Consider the following 11,334-nt stretch of genomic DNA (forward strand, 5'->3'; position numbering starts at 1 on the left):
AAAAAAAAAAAAAGAAAGAAGGAGAAGCAAAAACGACGACGTGTTCGATTGAAACTTGGAGGATCCGATACATTCCATATCCATACTCATGTCGTGTTGTGTCGTGTTCGAGACGGATATTCCAATTATTTCGAAAAGTCTGAGCATCAAAAGTTAAACCAATTACTTTATATGTAAATCAAAAGGATGCTTTCCTCTTACACCGCTTACACACATCAAGCTGTCTCCAGTTACTGTCTACGAGAAGCAATGCTAGAAATTGTTATATTTTTGCAATAGATATTAGATCTCAAACATAAATTTTGGATTGATTCGAACAATAACTTTTTTCCTTCTGTTCTAGCATTTCTCAGTAATAATCCAATCCAATCATAGAATGGGAATTACAGGGTAACTATCAAAGTGCAACTGGTCATCATTAAATAACATTTTAATAAGATCAGACCCACCACATCTTGCCCCAGATATCAAGGCAGCATAAAATTGAAAATTGACGAGTAACCAACTAAGCCAATACCGCAAGGGAAGGCAAAAATAAAAATAAAAACAATTTGAAGATTTGTTCAAGATAATAAAATCTTCCCATACATGTGAACACACCAAATTGACTCCTAAGGAGGTCCATATCTATACATCTTTTAGTGCACGTATACATGAATATCCATAAATCAAAATACCCGAGGTGCAGGTGGTTGCTGAGGCTGCAGAAATCGAGTCTGCTCTGACCCCATTGATGTGTTGAAGTGTGGAGCACAGAGTACTGAAATCTCCCTTCGATTTCGTTCAAGAGGTAGATATTCAACCCAATGCGCCTCACAACTCTTCGTCGCCTATCTGCTCATCCAAATTATCATGCATAAGTACACATACAATCACCTAAATCTAGAAACTAACATACGGAGTATATGGTTATTAAAATAGACAGGCTGATCATGAAAGAAAAAGGGTTGATCTTAAAATCCAGTGCTCTCCCTTTTTCTGAAGTATGCTTCTACTACAATGCCCGTTTATTCACATATGTTCGTAAAATAAAGATTTAACTAAAAGAAAAATTAACAATAAGGCTAGCAGAAAACTAAAATGTTCACGGATCTAAATAAATTAACTAATAGTGTTAATGCATCTCTTTGAATATGGACCAAGTCAATTTTGTTTAACAACAGTAACATGCTTTGAGAAATCAGATCAGTCAAAATCAAAGTAAAAGCAAGACTATTTTGTTTATTACGCAACTGATAATTCAAATTCCAGCAATTTAGATGTGTCCAAATCCTGTCATAGTTAAGGAATTAATTGTGCTGGTTTTGGTCAGTCCTTGATAAAAATAATAGTATTCTATTACCACCTAATTCTCAAAGAAAACAAATTCATTTTTGCTATAATATACACACATGAAAGCGACACCACTAAAAATGGAAACAAACCAAGAATTCGCCATCAGCATGCATAATTTTCAACCTTCCTTTCCATCGAATCATCACCCAAGAAAACAGGGAAAAAAACACAGATGCAAACACAAAGGGAGCTGAAGATCATTCTCAAAACTCAAACAGAAACGCAAGAAATTGACAAGAATCTAAAACCGAAAATAAATAGACCCACAGAAGATTCCTACCAAAAAACAGCAACCCATCAAAGAAATCAGAGTAAAATACCACACTGAAACACCAGAAATAAATAAATCGTTCAAGATAATCAAAAAAAGAAACAGACCCACGAAAGAGCTACCCAAGAAAGCAACCCATCAAAGAAAATTAAGAAATCAGAGCAAAATGCAGTACCTGAAGCAAACAACAGCTACATTTCCATGACCATGAGTGTAAAAGGCAATGGGAAGTAGATAGAAAGAGAGAGATCTAGAAGTATTGATTGATAATCAAAGATTGGTGACTGTGAGAGTGAGAGGAAAACAGTGTGTGTGTTAGAGTGTGAAAAAGAAAGGTAAAGAAAGCCAGATCTAATCTACAATCTGGTCTTTGATTGTGTTCGCGAAAATTGCTTTTTTGCACTTTTCCTTTTCGGAAAAATAAAGGAAAAGAGAAAGGAGACATAACGGCGTTAACGTTTGTACGCTTTCCGATCGGGTCCGAACACCAAGGTTCTTTGTCGGATCGGGTCACGAGTCAGGAGGCAGTCCTACGAGTTACGTGGCTGAATTTCATTGGTTATCGTATACACAATTTTACGTTATTTTGTTAAATACTAGTTGTAAGCACGTGCGTTACACGTCTTATATACGAAATAAATGATATCCGTAATATTTTTAAAATAAGGTAATTGATAAACTAAAAGTCTATGAAATTACTTACATAATGTAAAAATATTAAATAAATTAAAATGCAATGTTTTGTTTACTTCTTAGTTTATGTTAGCATTGGTTGGACCCATATTTTCAACCATTATAGTGACATCGATTAGTTTTTGGTACAGACAGATATAAAGAGAACCAAATTAAGAGATGTACATTTCACTAAGTTTAAAATGTTTACTTACAAGTAAACTAAAGATACATAAGTAATTTCCAAAATAAAAAATTACTCATTTTATCTGTAACATAAACTTTTACCTTAAAAAGTAAAACAAAAATGTATATTATTTAAACACATTTAGAAACAAAAAATTACCTACTAATCATGCTTGTCATATTAATCCATAGCATTTATTTTATATTAAAAACCAAATTTACATTCAAAACAAATATAGAAGTGAAAAATTTTAAAACAAAAGTGTTCTTTTTCTTTACAGTGGGATTAATACAAATGGAGGAATAAAAATTCCCCTTTTAAATTTATCGAGATAAAAATCTTTTTCTCTTCTTCATATATTTATATTTAATAAGTAAATGGATTACCATCAATTTTTATGCTTATACAAAAATGACATGCAATAGTAATAAAATTCCCAATACTATATTAGTCATATTTTAGAACACATAATATTAATTTTTATATTTTAAAACTTGGTTTTAGTGAAAAATATGTAATTGAGATGCTTGTATTTAGTGGGATGAATACAAATATTGGAAGGGTTTGTAACTCCTAATTATTAAGATTAATGAATAAGATTTTAAAGATTGATGGATAACTTCTACAATCTTCGATTCTTTTTCTCCCAACTGTTGATCATATTTAAGTAATTTTTTCTTTTCAATTTATTGTCTTGTGTATTTAAATAGTTATATAATCTATTCTATTAATTAAATGTGCAATTTATAATCTTTGAATGAAAATGTTGACAATTACAAGTTTTTCAAGTACAAGGTGAAAGTGAAGTTGATGAGGATGATTTGTAATTAAGATTATTATGGACATAACTGGAATATTGAGTACAACATAATCCATAGAGCTAACATACAATCAAAGTTTGGAGCAACTTTCAAATCTCTATTGGCCTGAAGGTTTAAATATTGAAACCCCACTAATCTTCATAAATGATGTGAGCGTACTCACGAAAATTTCCTCGTACTTGGTCAAAGAAAATTGAAGCCTCAGAACCAATCTAACTGTGATATCTAATTTGTTTTCAACGTTTCATTAATGTTTTTAATATTGAATTTTCTTTGGCACTCATATTCATGGTTGTTGCATTTAATCACTAGGAGGCTACTAGTTTATTGTTTGCTGAAATCTATAGCTGAGTTGAATATGAATCCGTAATCATTTGATCCCTTTAACTTGTAAAGCAACTAGGATTTAATGATTTGCTGCGTCAGAGATTGTTAAATCTTAGGAAGAACGTTTGACTAGGTTACTACAACCGCCTGTAGTTGTGTTGTTTAGCTTCATCAATCTGTCTAATTATTAATGTTGTTACTAGATTAAATCTATCGTGCTTGTTTTGGGTTGTTTAGTGATTAAGGTTAGTTGGTTTGCTTGTTTCCTAATTAAATACGATTAAGGAGAGATAGGAAAATATTTTCCTCGACCAATATTCACAAGATGAATTGATATATACTTGCATCTACGATCAGTTGTAAAGTTCCGATTGTGGTTGTTGACTTAGATTAAAGTTTTTTCTCTCGATTGTTTTTGACACTCTAATTTGAATTGTTCGTAGTTAATTTCTTTAAAAGTGCTTGCGTTATAATCAAAATCCACCATCCTTGTTGACATAGCATAAAAATAAAGTAGATACTCCTTGTGGAAACGATCCTTGCTTCCACTACTACATTTGTTTCTAGAGGTGAAGGTTTTATTTTTGGGTGCCTGCGATAGAACACCATTTATATAATGGATGTTTTTGTGTAGTATGGTTCTGTTAAAATTCTCAAAAATCGCAAATTAGGGCTTTCCAGTTAACACTGTAGCTCAAGCAACATACCAATGAAAAGCGTGCAACGTCCTGACGACAAGCTAGCGAAGTCCATTTTGTTTTTGTCTCTCGAGCAGTGTGTTACCAGGACGAGAGCGAAATTGCGGACACTCTTCTTTCCTTATTCGAAGTTTGAACTCTAACCTAGCTAACACAACTATACAAAAATTGCATTATCTCCTTGACTTTTACACTGTTTCAATTGGGTCCTTTTTATTCACAGAATCGTCAATTACATTAAAACCTAACTTACATCATCCTGCCTCCCATTGGCCAGAAAATGTGACTGGAAAATCTGCCCAATGCCATCCTTTATCTCCTTCTGATCGTCCACAAAATTATCACCAAGCCAAAGTCCCGTCGACAATTGCTGTTGTTTCATAATTGTAGCCATGTGATGGATGAAGGTATTATTTAAATCACCCTCCTTAAGACATTATGTTCCACTTATGGAATTTAGCAAGAAAATTGACAGCCTCAAGGGATTTAGCAGTCCTCTTCCCAAAAAATCATATTATTCTTCCAAATCTGACACAGTTGACCGAGTCCACATATCATTTGCNATTTAGAAACAAAAAATTACCTAATATAATCATACTAGTCATATTAATCCATAGTATTTATTTTATATTAAAAACCAAAGTTACATTCAAAACACATATAGAAGTAAAAAATCTTAAAAAAAAGTGTTCTTTTTATATTATTTTATATTGTAATTAATCTGCCATTATAATAATACTACTTTAGTATATTATATTATATAATTATAATAAAATTACATCTATACGTGTGAGCTTCGATTTTTAAGTAGTAAATTAAATAAATAATATAATATAATATAATTTAAGTAATTAAACTTAATTTGATTAATGTAAAATTTTAAGTACTCCAATATAAAACAATGAGTATTACATATAAAATTGATATAAAATGCCGTTAAATTATATTAAATGGTACTATATTAAATATATAAAAGGTAAAATTGACATATAGCTAAATATATAATAGTAAAATTGGTATTCAAAAGTTTATCATTAATCCACACTTTTAAAATATTGTAGATTAAATCTAAACCAAATGATAAATATTAATTAAATTGGTATTCCAAATATGATGGTATAGTGGGTATATAGTTAAATATGTAAGGGTAAATTTGATATTTAAAAGTTCCTCCACCATCCCCACTTTTAATATATTGTAGATTGTAGATGCAATAGCCCCCAGAGCACATCTCCAAGTGGTAAAAGGGGAGGGTGGAGAAATCCAGTTTTGCTTGAGGCTGCTACGTCAAGGGTTCGAATCCTGAAATATGGATTTGGCTCTTGGGTAAGTGCAAGTGTACAAGCAGCCTTCCACCCTATACTCTTGGAGGCATAACCTGCGATTTATCTCCCTTATGATACTCTAGGGCAGGGTGGTGGGGGACCCTTAAGATTAGGGTTTAACCTTTTTTTTTTTAGATTGTAGATGCAATAATTTCACATGTTAACTTAGGGTGAGCCCATTAATTTTGAAAAATGTATTATACAATAGTAGATTGACAAAAAATGTGTGGTTAAAAAATAAGAAATTTTTTTAATTTATATATAATATTATTTTAATGTAGAATGCATGGTTAACAATAAATATTGTATAAAAAATAATGTGATAGAATATAAATTAATGAGTGACAAACAGAGGCATATGATACTCTAGGGCAGGGGTGGTGGGGGACCCTTAAGATTAGGGTTTAACCTTTTTTTTTTTAGATTGTAGATGCAATAATTTCACATGTTAACTTAGGGTGAGCCCATTAATTTTGAAAAATGTATTATACAATAGTAGATTGACAAAAAATGTGTGGTTAAAAAATAAGAAATTTTTTTAATTTATATATAATATTATTTTAATGTAGAATGCATGGTTAACAATAAATATTGAATAAAAAATAATGTGATAGAATATAAATTAATGAGTGACAAACAGAGGCAAAGCCCTTTTTGGTATTATATTTTACTTTAATCAAAGTCATTCTAGAGAAAATAGTTAAAAAGTAGGAAAAAAGTTGCTTATGTACCGAATAATTTATTGTAAGAATTTGTGATTGAAAATGAGTTTGAGAAAAAAATTATTTTACTAATTGTCAAACAAGGGCTAATTTTAATAACATGTATCATGAAAATCACAATTGTTCAATCACACATTACATTAATTTTTATCGAAATTTATTAAAAATCTGTATTTTAATTCCCATTAAACAGAGACTTATTATATTTTAATTTTATATTAATTAGGATGTACATTTGACTAAGTCCATATTTAGTATAGATAAAAATCAAAATTTTAGTAAATTTTAATAAAAATAAATGAAATATATGTTTAAAAAGTTGGAAATCTCATAATATATGTGATTAAAATTAAATATTGACTTTGATTTAAACTTTATATAAATTTTTATCTGAACCAAATAATCCCCAAGGTTATTAAAGAAAAATTATAATATCAAATGTTAAAAATAAGTTAATGTGAAAGTGGCGACTACCTTAAAATTAAATAAATTAAAATTGATACAAGATTTTAATAAATCCTAGTTTTACATAATACTCAATTTATCTTATCTTAGTTAAATAAGGATGGTTGTTTTCACAAAGACAACAATTGGTATTTTACCATTTTATTTATTTATTTATTTTGTCAGGGGAATTAAAACAAAGAATTGTAAAACATGCACCCAAAAAGGCAAACGAATATGCTATTTGTGCATCATGCGATGTCCATAACAGAGAATGCACCCAAAACAGAGAATGAAGAAAAATCTTGGATTATGATTATGGTAGAATCATAGGAGCCCAATAGTGAATGGGCCGTGACATCCTCCCATCTATGCCAAACCCAGAATCCAAGACCAATCCTGACCCAACCCCTCCAAATCCAAATACATCCATCAAAATACTGTATTAGCCATAAGTTCTAGCATTTTCATGTCAAAAATTGAACTGCAAAGGCAAAATCGGGTAATAGACAAAATTCATGCCGATAATTAAAATTTTAAAATTATTCGTGGGACAATTGACCGCATTGCATCCATACTAAATCCGCCAATGATCGCATAACTTAATTCATATCAAATATGTTTATGATATTCCAAACTCGACTCAAGTCAGATAAGAGTAGAGCTACTTGAACATTAATATATATTCAGTTTTCATTAATTTTTTGGAAAAAAAGTGAATCACAATAGTGTCCACTTTGACTGAACCTACGTTAACCAAATTCTCTAGTGACTCGACTCTTGTTGCACAAAATTGAATCATGTAAAGTGTCTTCTCATTCCTTTCATCCATTGAATCTTGTCGCACAGAATTTGATCATGTCGAGTGTCTTGTCCTTTCTTTCATCCATTTGAATGTCAAGAATTTTAGAATCTTCAATCCATTTGGTTATGACATAATAAATACTACCTAAATTGACGTAGAATAATCATATTGTAAAGGTGATAAAAGTTAATTATTGTTAGAGTAGAATTTTTGTTTTCCTTTGGATTATATTTTATTTGCTTGAACCACCACATTTTTTTTTATTTACTAAAATGACATAAATAACTATCAATACCCATGCGTTCTTCTCTTTCATCTATCTTTATATACACCAAGAATACAAACCTTAACCTGTATAGTAAAATTTCAAAATGAAATTAACTCTCTCCTTTTTGGCTTTACTCGTGATTGAATGCATCTTTTGTTTATGGGATTTTGACTGGGGTTTTGGATATTTCATTGCAATGGTTGTTGGAATTTGATCTTCAAATTTTGGTGATGAGTTTGTTGGCACATGGCATGTTTGATCTTCCAATTTCGTTATAATCCGTGTGTGTGTGTGTTTTTTTTTTTTTAAACTTCGTCATCTTTATTTGAGTTTGCATGTAGTTGCTCAATTTTGTCTAATTTATAGTTTCATTTGATCAATTTTATGAGCTTTTCAAGTATATAAGTAAGACCTGATGCATGCATGGTTACAATTAACAATTATTTTTGTCATAATTATTGTTGTCGTTGTTGTTGTCTCTCTCTTTTTTTTTTCTTTTTTTTTTTCTTGGGCCTATAATGGAGTATTAGAAGAAATAATGGAGAAGATGCTAAAGGTCGTTAATGAATTCTTGTGTGGTACTTTTATTTTTGGTTTTGCCATAGTCCATAAGAAAGAGATTTTTTTATTTTATTTTTTTTATATATTTCTGATGAAATTCAACCCTCCATTTGATTTAGTGAAAGAAATTAAAGAATAGCTCATGAAAACTTTATAAAGATGCTTAACAATATTTTTAAAAGGTATGCGTCGTGAAGTTAAAGAATCAAGATGCATATCAATGAAAAAAAAGAGGTGTAATATTGAGATGATGAGTACACTACAATGATTGTATTTTTTTTCTTTTTCAAATTTTTATTGGACTATAAGTATAATTGTGAATTTGTCGTTGTGTATTTATTAAAAATATATTTTAATTGTGGTGTATAATTAAATATTGTGGTGGTAATATAATTACCCTTTTATCGTATGGATAAGATAAGAGAATTACGTTACACATAAACAAAGATCTTGTTGACACATAAAAATTCAGCCTAAATCGAACAGCCCAAAGAGTAAAGCCCAATTGGAGGATCCCCAAATCAAATAGCCCAAAAAACGAAGTCCAATTGAACGAATCAATGTGAAGGCCCAAATAAGGGGCCCAAGAGTGCGGTAACGCCATCGCCCAAGTTTGCAAGTCGCCCAGAATCTGAACGAATGGAGTGTCATACGGTCGCCCAGAGCTGTTATTCTATTCTCGCCCAAACCTTCAAGTCGCCCAAGATATCAACAAACATAACGCATTGTGGTTATCAAAAAATGCAGTTATCAAGGCAGTTGTTAAAGTAGCCCTATCACGTTCCACAACTCAAGGAATTCAATCGAAAACGGTTGAACGATGAAAGATAATGGCAGCAGTTAAAATGCAGTTTCATGACAAAATGATCACTACAAAGAAAGTGGGTAGTTATAGGACGATCAAGCAGTTTTCAGAGTAGTTAATCACAAAGAGATCGTCTATGAGGTATAAAAGGGAGAAAGGACGTAGAAGCAAAGGACCGAATCCAAAACTCTCGAACAGAGAATATGTAACTTTCATTTCCTTAGCTTTTAGACTTAAACACTTTTCTTTCTGTAACTCGTGTGCTTGCGCCCCTTGGAGGCACGTTGTTTTTCGTTTCCAATTGTAAAGTTCATCGCCAATAAAAGAACACCCATTTTTGGGACTTTGTCTCAAGAGGTTTCGTCCCTTACACAATCGTCTGATCCTTTTTAATTGTTAGCGAATTAACCCGCGCGAAACAGATCTTTACATACTTCTTCATTATAATTAATTTTTCAACTCTATTCTTATTTAAATAATTCCAATTCGACTTCAAAGTATTAAATTAGAGTCAACTAAATCACTCATCATCAACATTTGTCTCTAGTTATTGCTTGCTCACCCCAAAAATAAAAGGTTGTTGGATGCCCACTCAAAAAATAAAATAAAAATAATACCGCCGTTAAAAATTGACACTTTGGAAAATCTTATATTGAAAAAAGTAGTTTATTAACCAATAAAAAAAATCCTACAAAGCAGCACATTTTAATCTGCACCTTCAAATGGCCTTAACAACTATCAAGATGAAAACAACATTGGAATTCCCTCCTCAGATTGTGACCAAGACACTTTTGTATCATCAACATTGCCAGAAAACATTTTTTGACGTTGGAGGAAATCGTGCAAAAAAAGCATCACCAGGAAAAGGCATTTGCAAGCAGTAATGAAAGCTGGACCCCTTCTTCAAACTCTTCTCTAGGTAGATCCCTACATCAATGGCAGTCCCACCCCCACAACCCCCACAACGTAACTCCATTGATTTTACATTAGTCACCATTCATTTTCCAAGAATAGTACTGAATTATTCAGTAACAAGAAGGCTCTGATGAACAGAAAAATAGGATTCGTGTTAATTTGACGGTTCAATTTTGGGTTCGAGTTGAATAAGTCTTGATTTGAGATTCCATTTAAGAAATGGATCTGGTTTGACCATGGAGAATAGGGGAAGTTCAATATTGGGTGAAGATGAATAGAAAAAGAATAAGGATCATGCTACATGTACTCATACTTTTGTACAAAAGGTTTTACTTACACTCACAATAGGGGTGTGGGCCACACAGCTGGCATTTTTGAATTCGTGTGGGGTCCGCATTTTTTGTGAGTGTGTGTAACTCATTTTGTCAAAGTTTGTAAATACATATATATTAATCCAAAGAATAATGATTTTAACCTTTTGAAGAGAAATTGCTTTAGGACATGCTCTGTTTTTCACCTGTCAATTTTTAGGGGCCACTAGGGCCTGATCCGTCCAGCATTTCCCCAAATTTTAATAGTGTTAGTGGCTACCTAGGATTTTCATTCGTTACATGGACATTTTTATCTAACAAACTGTACTACCTGCACGGACCATTTTACACAGGATCTGTACAGAAACTTTCACATGGTGGTGGATCCCATGTGTGAGCCCCTGTACAGGCCATGTACAAGGGCCCCTGTGCGGGGGCTTAATTCTTGTATAACTAAATAGATGGAATTCAAATTGGGTGATGGACAAGTAGTTTTTTTTTTTTAAAGTGAGGAAGCAATCAATAACTCTTTATTCTTGGGCGAGCATGTAGTAATCAGATTCAAGTAGTGTTAACTCATTAAATTAGCCCGAGTTTTGTTTTTTTCATTAAAATATATTCTTTAATATTGATTTGACTCATTTTTAACACACATTTTTCAATAAAATAATATTGTATGTAAAATGATTACTTTTTCTTATTTTTTTGATCACACATTTTCAATCAATGCATTGCTCGGAGGGCTTGAGGGCTTACCAAGGCAAGCAAGAGATTTTCTTTTTCTGACACAAATAATAATAATAATAAAATTCTTTTTCTGACAAAAAAAATAATAAAATTCATAAAAATATGTACGGAGGAATTTGA

This window comes from Olea europaea, chromosome 7 (assembly GCF_002742605.1).
Source record: "Olea europaea var. sylvestris chromosome 7, O_europaea_v1, whole genome shotgun sequence".
NCBI classification, from domain to species: Eukaryota; Viridiplantae; Streptophyta; class Magnoliopsida; order Lamiales; family Oleaceae; genus Olea; species Olea europaea.